The sequence below is a fragment of the Pelobates fuscus genome, chromosome 2 (assembly GCF_036172605.1).
Source record: "Pelobates fuscus isolate aPelFus1 chromosome 2, aPelFus1.pri, whole genome shotgun sequence".
NCBI lineage: Eukaryota > Metazoa > Chordata > Amphibia > Anura > Pelobatidae > Pelobates > Pelobates fuscus.
The window spans coordinates 269,840,194-269,865,184 of record NC_086318.1 but is presented as its reverse complement, the minus strand read 5'-3'; the positions used below and the strand labels follow the sequence as shown (position 1 = coordinate 269,865,184).

Below are 24,991 nucleotides of genomic sequence, written 5' to 3'. Positions count from 1 at the left end.
AAATCTTAGGAGAAAATGCAGAAGATCTCTCTCTGTCAGAAAAAAGATTGGCAGACATGCTCTCCACCCTGAGAACATCATTACAGCTAGATTTTAGAAAAATATTGGAAGAAATACGCAAGGAAGTCCATGAGTTGGGTACAAGGACATCTGCCCTGTAAGAAAAAAATGGATGAGCTCTGCGAGAACAACAACAAAATGAGGGAAAAACTTAATAAAATGGAAGAGGACTATCAAAAACTCCAGGGAAAAATGGCGGATATAGACGCAATAATATCCGCGTTAGGGGTGTGTCCAAAACAATCCAGGGGGCAGATATACCACCTTATTTAGTCGAGCTGTTCAAGGCAATAGCTCCCACCCTCAGAAGACTTGCGGTTTGATAGATCACATAGGGTGCCGAAGCCTAACATTTTAACTACTGAGGTTCCCAGAGATATTGTGGTGAGGCTACATTACTTCAGTACAAAAGAGATGATCTTATCCACCCAAAGAAGGGCTACAACAATGCCGTCAGCATACGCACATATTTCACTGTTTGCAGACTTATCTGCTATGACTATAGCAAGAAGAAGAGATTTTCAAAGAGTTACTAAATATTTAGGAGATAACAACAACGTGAATTATAGATGGGGATTCCAAACTAAATTGCTGATTTGGAGAAACGGATCGATGATGAAGATAGAAGACCCTGAAGAAGGATTACACAAATGGGGTCTAATAGGAACTCCTTCAGAAAAGGTGGACAGTTCACATGTGAGAGAAATGCTACCAGAATGGACGGCAGTACATAAGGGAAAATAATGCAAAGATAATGCAAAGAATAGAAGTGGAGAAGGCTTATTAATTTATGGTTGAATTGAAAAATATATAAAGGATTGAACTTAAATTGAGGCAAAACAGTCTTGATGAAAAATTGTATACAATGTAAAATGGTGGCAAGGGAAGGCATTAGATGGTCGGATGATAAAAAGGAGGATAGAAGTTAGAGAGACTCCATTGTATTATACTTAATGATTTACTCTTTCAAAGCTGGGGGGGAGAAAGGGGAGGGGTGTTGGAGAGGAGGGTATATGTGTATTCGTATGCATGTGTATATATATGTATATGTATATATGTATGTGAGTATATATTATTATTATTATTATTATTATTATTATTATTATTATTATTTATTTATTTTGTGTGTTTCTTGGTCTTCATCCTCTTCCTCCTTCCCTCTACCTGATTCCTCTGATTGTTCAGATTCATCTGATTCCATTCCAAGGGCAGGAGGAGAGGAGGGGAAGGGAATTTAAAGGAAAGGAAAAATTATAGAAATTTTTTTTAACTATGCTACAGTTTTAAAAACCAGGCAGTGGTATATAAATATAAATATATAAGTAGGATATGGCTTGTCACCCGCATTTTCATTTCCAATCACCCCCTCAATTGGTGGCAATACCCTAAGGGGGTTAATTAACCACCGGTGTTTTATGTTGCAGGGCAGACCTGCAAGATTAAGATGATTTGTCTAACTTTTTTTTTTTTAAATATATAGATATATGTTGTTTTGTTTCATGTACCTATGAGCATATGAGACTTTTCTATATCAGTAATTTCTTAATTATGTATGCAAACAAGATTAAAACTAAACTACAGGATTTCTCATGGCTAAACATATAAATATAAAGATTATAGAGCACTATAGAGTTAGGAATGAGGTCAAATAGTGTTATAATATGGCTCACTACTTTAATATCCTAACATTCAATGTGAATGGCATTAATACGCCCCATAAAAGGAGATTGTTGTTCCAGCAACTGCATAAATCACAGGCGGAGGTTGCATGTTTGCAGGAAACACTCAGAGACCCCCAGTTCTTACCTCGCCTAGATATCCGCTTTGTTATCATGCATATGCCCAAAATAAAACAAAGGGAGTGAGTACGCTGTTTCATGCAGACTGGCCATTTAAATGTGATAGAGAATATAAAGATAAGGAAAGCAGATTACTTATTTTGGTGGGTTCCTTAGGTGAGGAAAAAGTAACAATAGCAAACATATATACACCAAATAGTAATCAAATAAGCTTTTTACAGAAAGCGATAAAACACATTGAGAAATATAAACAAGGCAAATTATATATGTGCGGTGACTATAACTGCACGTTGGATCCAGAGTTTGATGTGTCAGGAGATGAGACACCAACCAAGAGAAAGGCTGCTTTAAGTGCCAGGTTAGCAAAATTAATAATAACTCACAGTCTATATGATACTTGGAGGGCTAAATACCCTCAACTTAGAGATTATACATTTTATTCAGCGGTACATTCAAATTACTCAAGGATAGATATGTGTTTGACAGATGTATCTACACTCCAATCTCTAGTAAAGGTAACTATAGATCCAATAACATGGTCAGACCATGGCCCAGTATGTTCCACATTTGACACTGCATATCAGGCAAGAGGCAAGGGTTCATGGCGTTTGAACGAAACATTATTAGATAATAAAATGGGAGAAATAGAGATTAGCAATACAATTAATCAGTTTTTCAAAGAAAACACTAATCATGATACATCTATAGCAGTTACATGGTTAGCTCATAAGGCCACAGTGAGGGGAATACTTATAAAACAAGGCACAAGAGCAAAACGAAAATTTGGAAGAAAATAAAAAACTCCTCAAATCTATAGGAGAAAATAGAGAAACAATATAAACAAACTTTAAATAATTGTCTACGAAATAAACTTTTTAAACTTAAAAAATAACTAGAAAATTTAGAATTGAAGGTAACAGAACATATTTTGAGAAAATCCAAATTTAAATATTATATACAGGGTAATAAAGCGGGCAAATTATTGGCGTCTCAAATTAAACAGAAGTTAACACAATCAAAAATTCCATACTTGGTAAACCCAAAAGGTGCAAAATTGATAGATCCAAATCAAATTGTTAATGAGTTAGCATTATATTATGAATATTTATATAATTTAAGGGAGGATTTAAATACAACCCAACCCACATTAAATATGATTTCCACTTTTCTAAGAGATGTTGAACTACCCTGCGTGACTCGGGTAGAGGCGGAGATCTTGAACAAACCTTTTACAGAGGAGGAGGTCTGGGAAGCTATAAAAACAACTTCAAAACATAAAGCACCAGAACCAGATGGGTTTTCTAATTATTATCATTTTAAATTTGCAAAGGAACTGATCCCAAATCTAACAATACTTTTTAACAGTATTTTAGATTCAGGTGAGGTACACCCGGAAATGCTGGAAGCTATTATAATAACACTACCAAAACCAGGAACGCCACTGACTAGCTGCGTCAATCTAAGACCTATATCTCTACTTAATGTAGACAAACTGTTTGCAAAGGTAATGGCACTAAGACTGAAACCACTACTGCCCAAATTGATAGGGGCAGAGCAAGCAGGCTTTGTGCCAGGTAGACAGGTGGGGGATAATACCCATAGATTTATAGATGTACTGGAAATAATGAAAAGACAGAAAACTGAGGGATTATTGCTGGCACTTGACGCGGAAAAGGCGTTTGATCGCCTACATTGGCAATACATGGAGAAGGTGATAGATAAATTTCAACTCCCAAACAAATTTAAACAAGGTATGCTCTCATTATATACAAACCCAACGGCTAGAGTTATCAATTCAGGTTTTTTGTCTCGTAAATTGCGCCTTTCTAATGGAACAAGACAGGGCTGTTCCCTCTCTCCATTGATTTTTATTATGACCCTTGAACCCCTAGTATATAAGATAAATAAACAAGTCCAAATAACAGGGCTAAAAACTCACATAGGACCTCAAAAAGTGGCCTTATTTGCGGACGATGTCCTGATAATACTAACAAACCCAGACAAAACAATAATGCCGCTGATGGATTTATTGAAGGAATATGGCACAGTGTCGTATTATAAAAATAATATTATTAAAACCCAAGCCTTACTTATAAATATGCAAGAGCCAACTATTCGAAAGCTGAAAGATGAATACCCATTTGAATGGAGAAATAAATCTATAAAATATCTTGGTATTCATCTTTCAGTTTCGAAACAGGAAATGATAAAAAACAACCATTGCAAATTACTAAGAGAAGTACAAGATACACTAAAACACTGGGACAAGAGCACCAGATCATGGGCGGACGGATCAATTCTGTTAAAATGTGCATAGTACCACAGATTTTATTTCTTTTTAGATCCATACCAATAATGATCCCCAAATCAATTATAACAAATTTTCAGAAAACAATAAATGCTCATATATGGAAACGCAAACCCCCAAGAATATCACTGAATACAATGAGCTGCAAAATGACAGAGGGTAGAATGGGAGTACCGCATATTCAAAAATATGGCACAAACAGCAGCACTAATAGATACATTTAGTATACCCCTATGGCATATATTAGAACAATCTATTGTCCCACAACATGAGATATTGGATCTCATTTGAACAACACATCACGCTCATCTTAGAAACTATAATTTCCTATCCACAACACAAATAGATCTGAGGTTGTGGAGATACTGGGCCCCTAAACTTCTGGGGAAAGGCAATTATTTTTACTATGGAACTCTGCAGTGTTTAACTTATTATACAAAAGATTTAAACATAACAACATGGAGAAAAAAAGGATTAACAAAAACCCGACATCTAATAGCAGGCTCAGCTATACATCAATTCCCAGATATACAAATGAAATACGATCTTCATAACAGGGAACTTTATACATATCTCAGAGTGAAACATATTTGAATGAAACTTCAAGTGAAGGAGGTGGAAAATTCTAGGGTGAATGATTTTGGGAGGCTATGTTTGGGGAGACGACCCCAAGATAAACCTCGATCAATAAGCTACAGAGGAATATTAAATCTAGCAAAACCAGATAAACTGCCTTTTATGTTAAATTGGGAGAAGGAGCTAAACAACGAGTGGGAGCCCTTTCAATGGTATAGGGCTATGAGATCAACTAAGGCTGCCACACATAATATACAACACATAGAAGCAACATACAAAATGAGGCTACGGTGGTACATGACACCACAAAAATTGGCGCAAATATATCCAGAGAACGTGGGGACATGTTGGAGATGTGGGGAAATGGAAGGATCTATGACCCATATATTTTGGCAGTGCAAAAAAAATATTGATGTATGGAAACACATTCAACAATTAATTTTTACAGTTACAAACACATTGATACCCCTGCAACCAGAAATATCCCTACTACTTTTGCTTTACCATCACACGCACGCGCTGGTGGTCACGAGGTGAGAAGGGGAGAGAAGAGCGAGGTCTGAGAGAGGCAAGCGTGGTCTATGACGCTGAATGGCGGCAAAGGCGGCAAAGTTTGGCAAATCGCTATTTCAGTGAGGCGGCGATCCATTTATATTGGCAAACTCACAACTATCTTCTCCTGTGATGGAATATTGAACTGCCGGAACGGGCTAGAAACCACAATGAATATAGCGGAATAAATAATATCTACTAAACAATAGATGATAACTTGGTGATAAACCTGACGTCTATTTTCTACAAACAATAACTATAAATCTGGTAAACTTGAAAGCTGGCATATTCAACAAAAGAATCTTCACTAAGAGTGGCAAGTAATGAACAACGTTCTTTTTCAATTTGCATGATATGGCATATTAGTCTGAACATTTATTACTGAATACTGCATATTGCTCAATTGCTTAACTAAGATCTACAACACTGCTACTTAATATTGTGAACAACGTTCTTTTTCAATCTGCATGATACGGCATATTAGTCTGAACATTTAATACTGCATACTGCATATTGCTCAATTGCTTAACTAAGATCTACAACACTGCTACTTAATATTGTGAATTAATTTATAGCCGCTACAATTGGATTTATGAAATAACCCTAATCTGACCAACTGACTAATTGAATCTGCTAAAAGTTTAAATACTTGATCATTTGAACCTGTCAACAGCCTAATTTGACCCATTAAAAACACTGGGGATATTGGCATACTATTACAAATTACTAATTACAAAATACAAATATATGTATGTGTATCTATAAATGGGGAAGGAGACCTAGCCTGTTGACATCGGCTGATTTCAATTATATCAATTAAAATAATGCCTGACTAATTCCCTTAAAAAAAAAGGGAAGGAAGGGAAAGAAGAAAGAAAAAGAAAAAAGAAAAAAAATCTCTATCCTAATTAAAGAGACAAGAACCTATTTTAAGTATTAAGGCTTAAGCTAAACTGCTGTCTATCTACTAAACTCACAATATATAGAACCAAAGGTAGACATAAAGGCTTGACAATATCCCACTTAAATAGTGGCTAAATAATCAACATTGGACTTTAGACCAGATTAAGAGAAGGAAGAGAAAATAAGGGAAAGACGGGAAGGAAAGGTGAAAGAAAAGAGGAGATAAGAAAAGATAAAAGATTACAACACTTGATATACTCCTCCTCTTGACCTGATTAAATCTTCTGATCTGATCAACAAGGAAGGAAAAAAAAGAGAAAGGGAAAGGAGGAAGAAGGGAAAAGAAAAAAAAAGATAAAAGGAAGAAAGAGAGAAAGAAAGAGGCAATTAAAAAGAGGGGAAACCTCTAAATAGAAGAAAAGAAAGAAAGAAGGAAACAGAAAAAGGAGAGAAAGAGAAGCCTGATACGAAGGAAATTAAGAGGGAATAATTAATAATGCCTCCGAAGAAGGAAAAAGATAAATTGACTCTGGCCTCTGCAACTAATGCTGATAGACCTAGAAACGTCAATATCTTCTGTTCACCTAAAGCACATGATAACTCTTCTATTAATAGACTATCGCAGGGAAGCAGAAGAGATTCTACCGCCTCCAGCCTTGACCATCCACCCCCACTTCAAGTGACGCAACAAACACTCAACGAAGCTTTGGAAACTTTATATGTTAGAATAAAACAAGATTCTGACGACAACTCAAGCCTATTAAGGTCCGAAATAAGGGATCTATTTAATACTATACAAGAACAAATAACTACTATTCAAGATCTGCAAATAAATCACGAAGAAATTAATTGAAAATATAAACAACTTGAAGGGAAAACACAAATTATTAGAAATAAAACTTGGAGATTTGGAAGACAGATCAAGAATCAATAACATCAAAATATGTGGCTGTAGCGGTACTTACCTTATCCGGGGGCCGGACGCGGTCCTCTCTTCAAGCCGCGCGCGGTCCTGCGGCTGCACGAGCCGCGCGCGGCTCGTCCGACTGTTCTGACAGGAAGGCGGGCAGTGACCGCGAGAAGCGGTCACGTGTCCCGCCTGCAGCTAAGAGCGCGCCGCGAATCTCGGGCGCGCTCTTAAAGAGACAGTGGGAGCCTAAATTGCAAAAAGGCTCCCATTGGCTCCTGTCATGCCAATCACCCCATACACTTACCTGTTGGGGGAGTGGAAGTGACAGGAGCCAATCACATTAGTTTGAAGGCTACTTATACTTACCCTTTTCCCTTAGTTCCTTGCCCTATCGTGGTTTCTGCTACAGTTCCCTTTAGTGTTTGTTGTGTTCAGTTGTGTTTCTCCGTATTTGACCTTGGCTTTGTATTCTGACTTCGTTTTCGCTTTATCCTATTCTGTACTGTTTGCCGGCTTGCTGATTCCTGTGTACCAGTCCCCGGCTAGTTTTCGTTTACGCTGTCTCTTTGTGCCCTTGACCTCGGATCGTTCCTGACTCTGTCTTATCCTATTACGTCGAGTCCGGCCACTCTAAGGTCCGGTAGACGTATCTCTCCTCTGTACTGTCTTCTGTTAGGCTGGATCCTGCGTGTAGGGGTATATACTCGTTACATTACGATAGGGCCATGGACCCCGCAGATTTAGCTCAACAGATGGCGACCCATGAGGCTAGATTTGTAGAGCAGGATCACCGTATGGATCAAATAGCTCAGGCTCTCCAGACGCTCTTAGCTAGAACCATTCCAGCAACCGCACCTAACCCTCCTGCACCCCTGCTTCCTGAAGTATCGACTATGCCTAACGCTACAGCACATTTAACGCCTCCTCCTAGGTATGGAGGGGATTCTAAGACATGCAGAGGGTTCATTAACCAAATAGAGTTTCATTTCGAAATGTATCCACGTTCATTTCCCACAGAGAGGTCTAAAGTTGGGTTCTTTATGCACCAACTTACCGACAAAGCACTTGAATGGGCAAACCCTATTTGGGAGGCTAATGGACCTATGGTGCATAACTTTCACAGTTTCCTAACAGCTTTTCGCAGAACTTTTGATACTATGAAAAGGTCTAAGAATGCCGCTAGAGCATTAATGAGGGTTAAACAGGGTTCTAGGTCTGTGGCTGATTACGCTATACAGTTTCGTACCCTTGCCTCACAGGTCGATTGGACCAATAATGGGTTAACTACGGCCTTCATGGAAGGTTTATCAGACTCTATATTGGATGAGGTAGCAGCTAAGGAGCTTCCTATTGCCTTAGAGGACCTTATTGACTACCTCATCGATATAGATAATAGGATTCGTGACAGGCTCTATACTAAGAACAGGAATAGACGTTTTGTTACACCTATTCAACCCAGAGTTAATATACCGGAGAGTGTTAAAGTATCTGAAGAGGAACCTATGCAATTAGGGGTTGCCAAACTCTCAGATACTGAGAAATTACATAGGAGGAGTACATTAAAGAGTCATTAGACAAGGGATTTATTAGAAGATCCTCTTCTCCGGCTGGAGCGGGGTTCTTCTTTGTATCAAAGAAAGAAGGTGATTTAAGACCTTGCATTGATTATAGAGGTCTTAACAAGATCACCATCAAAAATGCTTACCCTATACCTCTAATAACAGAATTGTTTGACAGGCTCAAACATGCTACGGTATTCACCAAATTAGATCTTAGAGGAGCATACAATTTGATACGTATTAAAAAGGACCACGAATGGAAGACAGCCTTTAACACTCGGTCAGGTCATTATGAGTATACCGTCATGCCATTTGGGCTTTGCAATGCCCCAGCAGTGTTCCAAGAATTTATTAATGATGTCTTAAGGGACTTTATTCACTCATTTGTTATTGTGTACTTGGATGACATTTTAATATATTCTACTGACATTCACGCTCATCACAGACATGTTACAACAGTTCTGAAGACCCTTCTTGCTAATGGTCTTTATTGCAAATTAGAAAAATGTCTATTCGACCAGTCCGAGGTCCAGTTTCTAGGGTATTTGATTTCCGCCGAGGGTTTTCGGATGGATCCCCAGAAGCTCGCTGCAGTCATAGAATGGCCTCTGCCGCAAGGTCTAAAAGCCATCCAGCGTTTTCTGGGTTTCTCTAATTATTATAGACGTTTTATCAAAGGTTTTTCGTCTATAGTAGCGCCTATTACTCGTATGACTAAAAAGGATGGCAATACACGTGTCTGGTCTACTGAGGCACTTCAGGCTTTTGACTTTCTTAAAACTACGTTCGCCTCTGCCCCTATTTTACAGCATCCTGTCCCCTCATTGCCATATATACTTGAGGTTGATGCTTCCGATATAGGGGTAGGTGCTGTCTTATCCCAAAGAGAGTCTCCTGACAAGCCATTGCATCCTTGTGGATTCTTTTCTAAACAAATGTCCAAGGCAGAGAGGAATTATGATGTGGGTAATCGCGAACTCCTTGCTATCATTTTAGCACTCAAAGAATGGAGACATTTGCTAGAAGGAACTAAGGATCCTATTCTCATATTTACAGATCATAAGAACCTATCCTACCTTAGCGAAGCTAAAAGATTGTCTTCAAGGCAGGCTAGGTGGTCACTGTTCTTGTCTCATTTTAATTATATAATCACTTATAGGCCAGGTGACCGGAACACCAAAGCGGACGCTCTGTCCAGACAATTCGAGACTATTGACAAACAGGAGATTGATGTCACTCCTGTCATTCCCCCAGACAGGATAATAGCAACTACTATATTGTCTATTTCCTCGTCCCTCTTGCAGGCCATACAAGCGAAACAAGGCATGGCACCCAGCGAGAGGCCTAATGATAAATTGTTCGTTGACATTCCCGAGAGACGGGATATTCTGTCACTTTATCACGATACTAAGACTGCTGGACATCCTGGTATTTCCAAAACAGTGTCAGCCGTTTCTCGGTATTTCTGGTGGGATACCTTACGTAAGGATGTTACTGACTATATAAGTGCTTGTACTACTTGTGCATGTATGAAAACTTCTCGTAGAGTTCCTTGTGGGCTGTTGCATCCGTTACCCGTTCCCGAGAGACCTTGGTCTAATCTATCAATGGATTTTATTGTTGAATTACCCCCTTCGAATGGTAACACAGTCATCCTAATGATAGTAGATCGGTTTTCCAAAATGGCTCACTTTGTGTCTCTTCGCAAGTTGCCCACTTCCAAGGAATTGGCTCTTATCTTCGCTAGAGAAGTGTTTCGATTACATGGTATTCCCTTATCTATTGTATCCGATAGGGGTAGCCAATTTGTTTCCAGGTTCTGGAAAGCCTTTTGTTCGGAGATGGGTATTTCCCTCTCATTTTCTTCCGCTTACCATCCCCAGTCTAATGGAGCTGCTGAACGTGCCAACCAGTCTCTTGAGCAGTACCTCCGTTGTTTTGTGTCTCACCATCAGGACAATTGGTCTGACCTGCTTCCTTGGGCTGAATTTGCTCGGAATAATGCCACTCATGATTCTTCCGGCAAGAGCCCTTTTTACGTTGTCTATGGCCAGCATCCCGTTGTTCTTCCGGCTGCATTCTCCTCACAGGGCATGCCAGTTCTGGATGAGCATTTGGCTGGTTTGCGTAATACTTGGGAGCAGGTTCAGCGTTCTTTGGTGGACTCTGCTGCCCGCCAGAAGGCTCAGGCTGACAAGCATCGCAGAGCGGCTCCTTCCTATGTTGTGGGGGACAGGGTTTTGCTTTCCACACGGAATATTCGCCTCCGGGTGCCTTCTATGAAATTGGCTCCCCGCTTCATTGGTCCTTATCGCATTATACATAAGGTTAATCCCGTTTCTTATGCCTTGGGTCTGCCTAAGAATCTGCGTATACCCAATGTATTTCACACCTCTTTGTTGAAGCCTTACGTACGCAACCGCTATACCCGGCATACTCCCCCTCCCCCTCCTGTCTCTGTGGAGGGTCATGAGGAGTTCGAAGTATCTGCTGTTATTGACTCTCGTTTTCTTAGGGGTCGGCTTCAGTACTTGGTACATTGGAAGGGTTATGGGCCTGAGGAGCGCTGTTGGATTTCTGCGGATGCTGTTCATGCTCCCCGCCTTGTACGTTCTTTCCATTCGCGTTTTCCTGCCAGGCCTGGTCCTGCCCGCCCGGAGGGCGTGTCCTCAGGGGGGGGTACTGTAGCGGTACTTACCTTATCCGGGGGCCGGACGCGGTCCTCTCTTCAAGCCGCGCGCGGTCCTGCGGCTGCACGAGCCGCGCGCGGCTCGTCCGACTGTTCTGACAGGAAGGCGGGCAGTGACCGCGAGAAGCGGTCACGTGTCCCGCCTGCAGCTAAGAGCGCGCCGCGAATCTCGGGCGCGCTCTTAAAGAGACAGTGGGAGCCTAAATTGCAAAAAGGCTCCCATTGGCTCCTGTCATGCCAATCACCCCATACACTTACCTGTTGGGGGAGTGGAAGTGACAGGAGCCAATCACATTAGTTTGAAGGCTACTTATACTTACCCTTTTCCCTTAGTTCCTTGCCCTATCGTGGTTTCTGCTACAGTTCCCTTTAGTGTTTGTTGTGTTCAGTTGTGTTTCTCCGTATTTGACCTTGGCTTTGTATTCTGACTTCGTTTTCGCTTTATCCTATTCTGTACTGTTTGCCGGCTTGCTGATTCCTGTGTACCAGTCCCCGGCTAGTTTTCGTTTACGCTGTCTCTTTGTGCCCTTGACCTCGGATCGTTCCTGACTCTGTCTTATCCTATTACGTCGAGTCCGGCCACTCTAAGGTCCGGTAGACGTATCTCTCCTCTGTACTGTCTTCTGTTAGGCTGGATCCTGCGTGTAGGGGTATATACTCGTTACAGTGGCATTCCAGAAAGCATCAAATATGATCAATTAGACCAATTCCTTAGATCCTTCTTTCAAAAGATCATCGCGGAAACATCTTTAGGGATTTACCTTTCCAAAAATATCACAGGTTAAATAGACCAACAAACCTTGCATCTACTGTACCAAGAGACATTATTGTCTGCTTTTCCAATACCATTATTAAGAATCAGATCATGCGGTCAGTACATAAAAATGGGATCACCGATTCAGACTTCAAGGTTACCAGAATATTTGCAGACTTATCCATATTAACCCGACAGAATAGGAAAAAAATTGCCAACCAGACTGCAATATTAAGACAAAAAGGAATCAGATACAAGTGGAACTTTCCAACAACATTATCAGTATTCTATCAAGATCAAAGATTTCTCTTTAAAGATGCTACTGAAGCACAAGAAACCATCAATTCGTGGGATATAAATTAACTTTAATTAAAACATTTACTAACTATTAATGTTGATTAAGTTTGTCTGACTTAAACTAGATATAATAGTCAATGTTAGAAAGGGAATTTAATTTTTTTTTTATTTTTTTTTTCTCCTCTCTCACAGTGATATAATTTTGATGATCAATATAAATATATGTAGGATCTATTGAAACTTTTATAGTTAACTTTAGTGATATACACTTAATGCAGGTGAAAGAAGGGAAAGGGAAGAGAGGGAAGAGGAGAAAGGATGAGATTTATTGAATTGATTAATCACAATAGTCTAGATATTAATGTTAATTTTATTTTTTTTCTCTCCGGTTGAACTACATGGTGAATGATAAGGGTACTGGTAAACTAGTCTTCTTCGCACCCAATTTTGGGTCTTCTTAGTAATTTATGACTGGTGACTATCGCCACTAGTGATTAATATTATTCCCCATACGAAATATATGGTGAAAGGTTGAATTAATGGCAAGGGTAAATGTAAACCTTTTTTTTCTTTTTCTTTTTTTTTTTTTCTTATGCTTGATGATTAATATAAGTTTGAAGATGACATTCACAAAGCTACACTATATTTTTTTATTTTTACTTAATGTATTTTTGATTATGAGGTAAATTTTATATGTGGGATATATTGAAATTTTTATAGTTGATTATAATGATATGCACTATACGTACTTTCTTCTAAAAAGAGATCTATCGACCTTATTAAATCACATTGGTGATTTATTGACCTGATTAAATCACATTGGTTTAGACACTAATGTTAACTCTTGCTTGGTTGAATTATATGGTGAATGGTAAGGGTAATGGTAAAATGTATTTTTTTTTCTCCCTAAGCCTGGGTTCTACTAATAATTATGACTGGGGAATATAGTCTAATATTATCCCCTATACGAGATATATGGTGAAATGCTGAATTAAGGGAAAATGTAAATGTTTTTTTTTTTTTTTTTTTTACTCCCTTTCTCTCCTTGTTATAGATCTGACTTCTGTATTAACTATAATTTATATTGGAGATTCAGCTCAATATTGAAATGGATTTATATATTATTCTGTGACCTCAATCTTCTATACTCCCCCCTTGTAACCTCATTCCTGCAATCCAGGCAGGCCTATCCAAAGGGTTACTACTGGGTACCCTATTGGAATACCAATGGGGAATTTCCCCCACGCATTGGTATGCAATTTTTTTTTTTTCTGTGGAAATGTTTGTGTTTTTATTTTTTTATTTTATTATTTTAGGCCGGTGGAGAGGGGAACAAAGAACGGGGGAGACCACTTTATCTCGTGATGACACTTAACATTGTCTCATGGAATGTCCAGGGGCTGAATTCACCCCAAAAAAGGGGAGCCGTATATACATTTTTGAACGAAAATCAAATAGATGTCGCATTTATCCAAGAGACCCATTGGATTAATCCGTCAGACAGATTATGGAAATTCAAGAAATTTCCTTGGGTATTTGCCTCAAATTTAGAAGGGAAGAAAAAGAAAAGAGGTACTGCGATTATTATTTCTAATAGACATTTAGTTGAAACTATACACTTCTCTCCTGATCCTTTGGGTAGATATGTTCTCCTAGTGGTTAAAATAAATGGCATAATTTATACCTTGGTTAATATTTATGCTCCAAACCGCAATCCAGAAATTTTACTTGATCAAATTATGGAAAAACTAGATGAATCAAATAGCAGTAATGTATTAATGGGAGGTGATTTTAATAGTGTCATGGACCCGAAAAAAAGATAGAAGTCATAAACAAACAGGAAACTCTAAACTATTAAATAGTTACCCATATAATTTAGCAGACTTTATTGCCAAAAATAAATGTAGCGCATGCGAATTCATGGACCAAAAAACAAAGGAATTCACTGACAGTGAGAATAGGGAGTCTTTTCCGATACGTTCCTTCTTTAACTGCAGGACAGAGGGCGTCATCTACCTACTTACCTGCTCATGTGGCCAAAAATATGTTGGCAAAACCTTCAGACCTTTTAAACTAAGGATAAGAGAACACGTCAATTCGGTCAGAAGACCCTTAGAGACTCCAATCTCACGCCATCTTAAAATTCATCACCAGAATTCCGCTGACAAATTGAAATTCATAGGGATAGAATACATCCCACAAACCGCACGGAGGGGAGATTGGGACAAAAAATTGAGACAACGTGAATCATACTGGATTTACAAACTCAAAACTCTAGCTCCCGCAGGCCTAAATGAGGGCTTCTCCTTTTCAGCTTTTCTTTAAAAGTGTTTAATTTCTCTGTACTCTCTCATCTAGGATGTTATTAAACAAATCATAGGGATGTCCTTACTATTCCTATGTTACGAATATATTACACTGTAAATAAATACACCACTCTTGCATTTATATTTATATGTACATATTTTCTTTATGTTTTGTCATGTTTCTTTCGCAAGTTTATACGTTTAAATTAGGTACCTGACATGACATTATAGTTCTGACTTATGGGCTGCATGATCTTGTAACTTTTAGATTAACTGTTACAACAAGCACATTTATTAGTACTGCTGTTCATGTTTTGTCATGCCTCTCTCGCAAGACTATGCCTTTAAATTAGGCATTATGCGACTGACATGACACTATAGTTCCATCCCCTGGGCTGCATGATACTGTACCCTTCAGATCAACTGTCACAAGTAATCTCATTAGCACTGATTACTATGTCCCCTAATGCTATACTGGTTCCGTTGCTGTCCCTTCTTGTTTTTTAGGGGCGGATATCATTTCGAGCTTGTGTGTGAACACGCCTCACCGCCCATGTCAGATACCGCGTAATATGACGCGGCTGACAAGGGGCGCGGCTAAAGACGTCGCACACACACCCCCTCCACTCTTAGCATCACCTCCCAGTCCGCGTCATATGACGCGGCCAGGAGAGGTGGGACTGAGTGAGTGACTCAACCAATTACAGACGGACGCGAACGGCAACCCACGTGACCGCACACAGCCGGCAGCAGTTATCATCAGATACCAAGGTATTTAAACAGCCACAGGGAACATTACAAGTTCATTGCTCCTGACGACGGCGTGCTGAAACGCCGAAACGCGCGTCGAGCTAGCCTTTTATTCATTTATTTATTTTGCACTCTTATTGGTAGCACTTATGGTTTAATTTATAATTGATTTATTTAAGTTATTTAGACAGGCAGGGATTTGGGAATTCAAATAGGCACTAGTGGGCCATCCACTATTGCTGAGGTACTTAGGGACAGTTTACCCTACACAAGGGTCTCTGTTATGGGCTGAGTAACTTGGGGTTCATTAGGGTCTCTCTTTAGAGTCTGCAGTTTCCCAGTCTTGCTCCACTTAAGTTCTCTAGACTACTTTGAACCATTTACTGTGAGGCTACACATCTCTGGGGGGATTTTTTACTTTTGGAATTAGGACACTAATCAGCCTGCTACAGTTTTAGTGAGCAGCTGTTTTCCTGTATATACTCCCCTCTGACTGGTCTCTCACTACCTTCCTGTCTATTTATTTTATTTACTTATGTGTTTTCTCCCTTAGGATTATTAAAAGGTAGGGACTTCCTCCACCATATTACTCTCCACATGGGCTTCCTTTAGCCCCCTTTCCTCTTTTTCTCGTACAATCAGATCATGCTCCTATATTCTTGAAAATTAAATTTAAAGATAAATCTAGACCTAGGACAAGGTGGAGATTAAATGAAAGTCTATTGAAAGTTGATCATATTAGGGAGTCTATTACAATGGAAATTGAGAACTTTTTAACTATTAATAATAATGGAGAAGTCTCGGCCTCCATAGTATGGTGCACTCTTAAAAGTTTTATTAGAGGATTACTAATTAAATATGGTTCTGAACTCAAAATAAAAAAGGGTGATACTCTTCAGAAATTAAGAATAAAACTAGCTGAGAAAGAATCTTTAAATAAAAAAGTAACAACTAAAGAACTAACTGAAGAAATAATTAAATTGAAATTATCCATTAAAGGAAAAATCTATGATATAGTAAATAAGAACCTTACACTTCTTAAACAAAGATGGTATCATAATAGTAATAAAATAAACAGAGACCTCTCAAATAAACTTAAAAATGATAATAAAGATAAATCTATAAAAAAAATAATCTCAGGAGACTCCCACTTAATTTCACCAAATGAAATTGCCAAGGCATTTGTGGATTATTATAGTTCCCTATATAATTTGGATGAAGTTAAAGCTACTGACCTAGAAATTGATAGATTCCTAAGTACTCTCAAACTCCCTAGAATAAAAACTTCTAATCTAGAAAAACTCAACGCTCTAATCCTATTAACGGAGATTATTGCGGCAATCAACAGCTTAAAACCCAATAAAGCGCCTGGCCCTGATGGATACTCGGCAATATTTTATAAAACCTTCCTTAATTCTATTTCTCCTATCTTATTGGAAATGTTTACAAAGGTATCTTCAGAATCCCCCTTCCCAAAAGAAATGATGATAGCTTCAATAATACCTATCCCAAAGATCGACAAAGACCCTACTCAAATTACTAATTATAGACCGATTTCATTGATCAATACGGATATAAAAATTTTCTCTAGTATATTGTCAAGTCGCCTTAAAGATATTATAAACTACGTAATTGGTGTGGACCAGTCGGGCTTTGTAAAGGAAAGAAGTGCTGCTGACAATACCCGTAGGATTTTTAACTTAATTTATAGAATGAATGAAAGCAGATTGGGTTAGATCATTATGGCCCTCGATGCCGAAAAGGCCTTTGACAGGGTCAATTGGAGATTCCTTGACTCTGTCATGGGCCAGTTCGGTATCGTGGGCCAATTTAGGTGTAAGACTATGTCATTATACAAGAATACCTCGGCAAAAATCAGTAACCCTTTCTTCGATTCAGATATCTTTGAAATTAATAATGGTACTAGGCAAGGCTGTCCTTTGGCCCCGTTATTATATATATTGTTAATAGAACCATTAGCTGTCTTGATTAGGCAGAACAGCAATATAAAAGGAGTGGAAACGCGAGACAGTGAAGTTAAAATAACTTTATTTGCAGACAACATTATTCTTACTTTAGTTAATCCCCGGGTATCAATTACACACCTATTAAGTGATATAGCTTTATATAGATCTTTCTCTAATTATAAAATCAATATGAAAAAAAACAAATTTTATCTTATATGTTAAGTGATGCTGAAAAGGAAACAATAGCTAAACAATTTCACTTTGTCTGGGCTAAAGATGAGATTGAATATTTGGGGATAAAGATTTCTTTCGACACTGCTGGTGCAATTCAATCGAATTATGAAAATTTATTCAGAAACCTACAATATCAAATTATCAAATGGAAACGACTAGAACCCTCTTGGATTGGTAGAATAAATATGGTTAAATCATTTTTGTTACCGAAAGTCTTATACCTCTTTAGGGCAATTCCATTTAGAATTAAACTAGAAATGCTTAACCGGTTTCAAAATCTATTCTCTAATTACATATGGGCCAATAAACCTCCTAGGATTGCCTTTGAAATCTTGCGTAGAAGTTACCCGAAAGGGGGGATAGCTTTCCCGGATGTATATAGGTCCTATGAAGCCTGTAAAGCATCCCAGTTATTAAGGTGGATAAATATGGATCAGGATACCTCACCATGGCTTAGTATAGAACAAGAAAGCAGTCCTAAGTATAAATTATCTATTTTGGTGTGGATAGGCATATTAGATCTAGTTGTATTGGAGAAAAATATTTTTTCCAATAATATCTTAAATGACATGGTTATAACTTCTAAAATACTTATGAAGAAACTTAATTTGAAAGAATATTTTATGATACTCCAATAGAAATTTTACGTTATGTAATGATAGATTTAGATATCAAATCCTGGTTTCAACTAGGGATAAGTAAGATCTCAGATTTATATGGAGGCTATAGATTGATCACCTTTAATCAATTACAAGGAAAATATAATATACCCACAAGTGACATATTTAAATACCTAAGAATAAAAGAATTTCTTAATGTCCAAATTAATTTGTAAAGAACACTATATAACCTTTCAAATCGCTAATAGCCAAAAAAAAAGGGAGTATTGCTAGATTTTCTAAATTATTTGATCTAATGGACCATGATCCTCAAATTTCTTCCTTTAATAAATGGAAGTTCAAGTCAAATCTTAGGCATGTCCATGAGTTCAAGTCAAATCTTAGGCATGTGGAGTGTGACGAGGAAAATGTGGAAGCTTTATGGGTAGATTTCTGCTTGGGGCAAACAAAGGGAAATACGTTATTGGTTGGGATATGTTATAAACCACCAAATGTAAATATTAATGAGGAAGAACTGCTGTTAGAGCAAATTGGTGAAGCTGCAAATCGGGGGAACACATTAATTATTGGAGATTTTAATTACCCGGACATAAATTGGGATAGAGGGACTAGTACTTCAGCTAGGGGAATCCGTTTTTTGAATGTGTTAAATGACACCTTTATGTCACAACTGGTACAAGGACCAACTAGAAAGGATGCTTGTCTGGATCTCGTTATAACAAACAATGTTAATCTTTTAACCAACATTCAAGTAGGGGAGCATTTGGGAAATAGTGATCACAATATGGTAACTTTTGAAATAAACTCAAAAAAGCAAAAGCACGTGGGGTATATTAAAACGTATAATTTAAAAAAAGCCAATTTTAATAAGATTAGGGCAGCTCTACAACATATCGACTGGCATAAATGCCTTAGTGATAAAAACACTGAGGAAAAATGGAAACTATTCAAACAAATATTAGAAAGGTACATTTCACAGTATGTACCATTGGGTAATAAATATAAAATAAACAAATTAAAACCAATGTGGCTTAGTAGAGAAGTAAAACAAGAGATTAAAAATAAGAAAAGGGCTTTTAAAGCATTTAAACCGGACCAATCAGATGCATCCTATATAAGATATAAGGAAGCCAATAATACTTGCAAAAAGGCAATTAAAGTGGCTAAACTAGAAAATGAGAAATTGATAGCCAAAGAATGCAAAACCAACCCCAAACATTTTTTCAAGTACATTAATTCTAAAAAAACAAAAAATGAAAGCGTAGGTACACTGAAAACAGAGATGGGTCTGTTAGTCAATGAAGACCAGGAAAAGGCAGAAATTTTAAATAACTATTTTTCTTCGGTATATATTAATGAGGATCCTATGGCAAGAGATATGCATATGATTGCTGCAACAAACTTGCAGATAACTTGTGATTGGATAACTCGAGACAAGGTGCTACAGCTATTAAAGAAAATTTATGTAAATAAAGCTCCGGGGCCTGACGGTATCCACCCACGAGTACTTAAGGAGCTAAGTGGGGAAATAAGTGAACCTCTGTATTTAATTTTTCAATATTCTTTTGTTTCAGGTATTGTACCGGAGGATTGGAGGAAGGCAGATGTTGTTCCTATATTTAAAAAGGGTTCAAAATCCTTGCCTGGAAATTATAGACCTGTGAGCTTAACTTCTGTGACAGGGAAATTATTTGAACGGCTATTAAGGGATAATATTCAGGAATTCATTGGGAAGAACTGTGTTATTAGCAATAATCAGCATGGTTTTATGAAACATAGGTCATGTCAAACTAACCTAATTGCATTCTACGAAGAAGTAAGTAGAAATATAGATCAGTGTGTTGCAGTGGATGTGATCTACTTGGATTTTGCCAAGGCATTTGATACGGTTCCTCACAATAGGTTAGTCTTCAAACTAAAAGAAATTGGTCCAGATGAATATTCTTCTTCTTGGGTAGAACATTGGCTTAAGGATAGAGTACAGCGAGTTGCCATAAATGGTAAATTTTCAAGCTGGACAAAAGTGGTAAGTGGTGTCCCTCAGGGTTCTGTTTTGGGACCGCTTCTATTTAACATATTTATAAATGATCTTGAAATGTGCATTGAAAGCCATGTATCAGTGTTTGCAGATGACACAAAACTTTGTAAAGAAATAAAATGTGAGCAGGATATTGCCTTGCTTCAGAGGGATTTGGATAGATTGGGGGACTGGGCACTAAAATGGCAGATGAAATTTAACGTAGAAAAATGCAAAGTTATGCACTTCGGGGTTAAGAATGCACAAGCAATTTACACCCTAAATGGTAGTGAACTAGGGATAACCACACACGAGAAGGATTTGGGAATTGTTATAGACATCAAATTAGGTAGCAATATGCAATGTCAATCTGCCGTTGCTAAGGCCAGTAAGGTTTTGTCATGTATAAATAGGGGCATAAATTCTCGAGATGAAAATATAATTTTGCCTCTTTATAAATCGCTGGTAAGACCACACCTTGAATATGCTGTGCAATTTTGGGCACCTGTTCTAAAGAAAGATATCATGGCACTAGAAAAAGTGCAGAGACGAGCTACAAAATTGATAAAAGGAATGGAGCATTTTAGTTATGAAGAAAGGTTAAAACATTTAAATCTCTTCAGTTTGGAAAAACGGCGCCTTAGAGGGGATATGATAACATTATACAAATATATTCGGGGCCAGTACAAACCATTATCTGGAAATCTATTCATAAACAGGGCTATACATAGGACACGAGGTCACACATTTAGGCTTGAAGAAAGGAGATTTCATCTAAGGCAAAGAAAAGGTTTTTTTACAGTAAGAGCAATAAGGATATGGAATTCATTGCCGGAAGAGGTGGTTTTGTCAGAGTCTATACAGATGTTTAAGTTGCAATTGGATAAATACTTGCAAAAACATAACATACAGGGATACAATTTCTAATTAGTGGGGTAATAGCTGCTTGATCCAAGGAAACATCTGACTGCTATTTTGGGGTCAAGAAGGAATTTTTTCCTAGTTTGTTGCAAAATTGGAAGCGCTTCAGACTGGGTTTTTTGCCTTCTTTTGGATCAACAGCAAAAGCATATGTGAGGAAGGCTGAACTTGATGGACGCAAGTCTCTTTTCAGCTATGTAACTATGTAACTATGTAACTATGTAAACTGATATTGGTAGATCTATACCTTTTGTAGAGTGGACTAGAGGTACTCAATTAGTAAAACAATCTATCCATAATGTATCACTATTGGAAACTCATCTTAAATTAATCTATAGATGGTACTTTGTTCCAACTAGAATGCATAAGATTGATCCTATTCATAGTAAAATCTGCTGGAGATGTGGATTGGAAGACGGCACAATATACCATATATGGTGGGAATGCCCTAGACTAAACAATTTGAAAACACAGTTATTCGATTCGGTAAAATCCTTATACCACGATATAAATGTAATTAGTCCACAAATGTTTCTATTTAATATTGGCATCCCTACACAGGATAACAATTTAAGTAGACTTTTGACCCATATTTTCTCTGCAGTTAAAATCAATATTGCTAGATGTTGGAAATCCCCTATACCTCCTGAATGGATAGAAATCATGGCTCAAATTGAATTTCAGCATAAAATGGAAATGAGCTATGTTTTTAACTCGCAGCCTAGGAAAAATGAAAAGGTCTGGTCCCTCTGGACTTCCAAATATTCAAGTATGAATTAACTCTATCTCCAGACTGTCCCTTCCTCTCTCCACGGGCCTTCCCCTCCCCTCTTTTGTTATGTTTTGTTTTGTTTTGCTTTATTATTGTTATTGTTTAATGTTTATTTAACCCCTTCAGGACCGCTGACGGTTCAGGACCGTCAGCGGTAAAACGTGCGTTTGGACCGCTGACGGTCCTGAACCGTCATAACGGTCTGTGGCTACTTACCTGATCGCCATCGGTCCCACGGCGGCGATCAGCGCTCCTCCCGGTCCAGGGGGACTACCTGTCTGCCCGGGCAGTCTCCCCTCGGCAGATCAAGACCCCACAGCCACGTGATCACTCGATCACATGACCGCAATAGGGGTCCATGTGTCTGCCTGCAGGGGGACTGTCTGTGCTGACAGGCAGTCTCCCTGCATCTGTAAAATCATAAAATAAAGTTAAAAAAATAGCAATCAGTGTAAAAAAATAATAATATGTATATATATATATATATATGATATATATACATGTATTATATCTATATATAATATTTGTATATGTATCATATATATAATGTCATACTAAGTGTATTTTTATATTTATATATACGTATATTAATATAAAAATACACTTATATTTAAATTACACACGAATATATATAATTACTATATATATGGTATACCCGTATATACTCGAGTATAAGCTGACCCGAATATAAGCCGAGGCCCCTAATTTTACCCCAAAAAACTGGGAAAACTTATTGACTCGAGTATAAGACTAGGGTGGGAAATGCAGCAGCTGCTGGTAAATTTCTAAATAAAATTAGATCCTTAAAAAATTATATTAATTGAATATTTATTTACAGTGTGTGTACATAATGAATGCAGTGTGTGTATGAGAATGCAGTGTGTGTGTATGAGAATGCAGTGTGTGTGTATGAGAATGCAGTGTGTATATGAATGCAGTGTGTGTATGAGAATGCTGTGTGTATGAGTGCAGTGTGTGTGTATGAGAATGCTGTGTGTGAGTGCAGTGTGTGTGTATGAGTGAAGTGTGTGTGTATGAATGCAGTGTGTGTGTGTATGAGCGCAGTGTGTGTGTATGAATGCTGTGTGTGTATGAATGCTGTGTGTATGAGTGCAGTGTGTGTATGAGAATGCTGTGTGTATGAGTGCTGTGTGTGTATGAATGCAGTGTGTGTGTATGAATGCAGTGTGTGTGTGTATGAGTGCAGTGTGTGTGTATGAATGCTGTGTGTGTGTATGAATGCTGTGTGTATGAGTGCAGTGTGTGTGTATGAGAATGCTGTGTGTATGAGTGCTGTGTGTGTATGAATGCAGTGTGTGTGCATGAATGCAGTGTGTGTAGGAATGCAGTGTGTGTGCATGAATGCAGTGTGTGTGTGCATGAATGCAGTGCGTGTGTGTATGAGTGCAGTGTGTGTGTATGAATGCAGTGTGTGTATGTGTGTGTGTAATGCAGAGTGTGATGCAGAGCCTTGGTGGGGGGTGGGCATTTTTATTTTTTAATTATTATTTTAATGTTTTTTTTGTTTCATTACATGTTTTTATTATTATTATTTTTTTATTTTATTATTATTTTTTATTTTATTATTATTTTTATTTTATTATTATTTTTTTATTATTATTAATATTTATACATTTTTACGTCCCCCCTCCCTGCTTGCTAGCTGGCCAGGGAGGGGGGCTCTCCTTCACTGGTGGTCCAGTGGATGGGCACTGTGTAGGAGGGGGCTGTGGGAGCTGCAGAGAGATGTTACTTACCTTTCCTGCAGCTCCTGTCAGCTCTCTCCTCCTCCACCGGTCCGTTCAGCACCTCGTTCAGCTCCCAGTGTAAATCTCGCGAGAGCCGCGGCTCTCGCGAGATTTACACTGTGAGCTGACAGAAGAGCTGAACGGACCGGCGGAGGAGGAGAGAGCTGACAGGAGCTGCAGGAAAGGTAAGTAACATCTCTCTGCAGCCCCCAGAGCCCCCTGTCTGTATTATGGCAATGCAAATTGCCATAAAACAGACTCTGACTCGAGTATAAGCCGAGTTGGGGTTTTTCAGCACAGAAAATGTGCTGAAAAACTCGGCTTATACTCGAGTATATACGGTATATATATTATAATAAAATACAAATAATATGTTAATAAAAATAAATAACAAAAAATAAAAAAAAATTAATAATTAAAAAAAATTATATATATATATATATATGCAATTTTATTCTAACAGCATTTTGATATTGATATATATATATATTTCTATCAAAATACACTTAGAATGTAATGATATATATATCTATGTATAAATAAATAAATAAAAATAATACGAAATATACATATGTCCATATACATAATTACATAAATAATTTCATAAATATACACGTAGACGTCAAATATATAAATATGTATATATATTAAAATTCTACGTGCGTATTTATGTAATATTTTTACCTAATTAAGTAATTTTAATGATTGCAATTTGAGGGACCTGCCTGCCAACCCAGGCTGAAAGTCCAGATAATTTAATTTGCTAGCACTGTGTTTAACCCTGTAACTTTCTATGACACCCTAAAACCTGTACATGGGGGTACTGTTTTACTCGGGAGACTTCGCTGAACACAAATATTAGTGTTTTAAAACAGTAAAACATATCACAGCGATGATATTGTCAGTGAAAGTGAAGTTTTTTGCATTTTTCACACACAAACAGCACTTTCACTGAGGATATTATTGCTGTGATACATTTTACTGTTCTGATACACTAATATTTGTGTTCAGCGAAGTCTCCCGAGTATAACAGTAACCCACATGTAGAGGTTTTATAGTGTTTGTGAAAGTTACAGGGTCAAATATAAGGCTTAATTTTACTTTTTTTTTTATTGAAATTTGTCAGATTGGTTAGGTTGCCTTTGAGAGCGTATGGTAGCCAAGGAATGTGAATAAGCCCCATGATGGCATACCATTTGCGAAAGAAGACAACCCAAGGTATTGCAAATGGGGTATATTCAGCCTTTTT

At 37.8% G+C, this 24,991-nt stretch overlaps 1 protein-coding gene across 1 annotated transcript in view; it reads right to left on the bottom strand.

Moving 5' to 3' along the window:
- PCNX2 (pecanex 2) overlaps positions 1–24,991 on the bottom strand; it is a 3,673,975-nt gene that overhangs the window by 3,232,202 nt on the left and 416,782 nt on the right. The window lies entirely within an intron of this gene.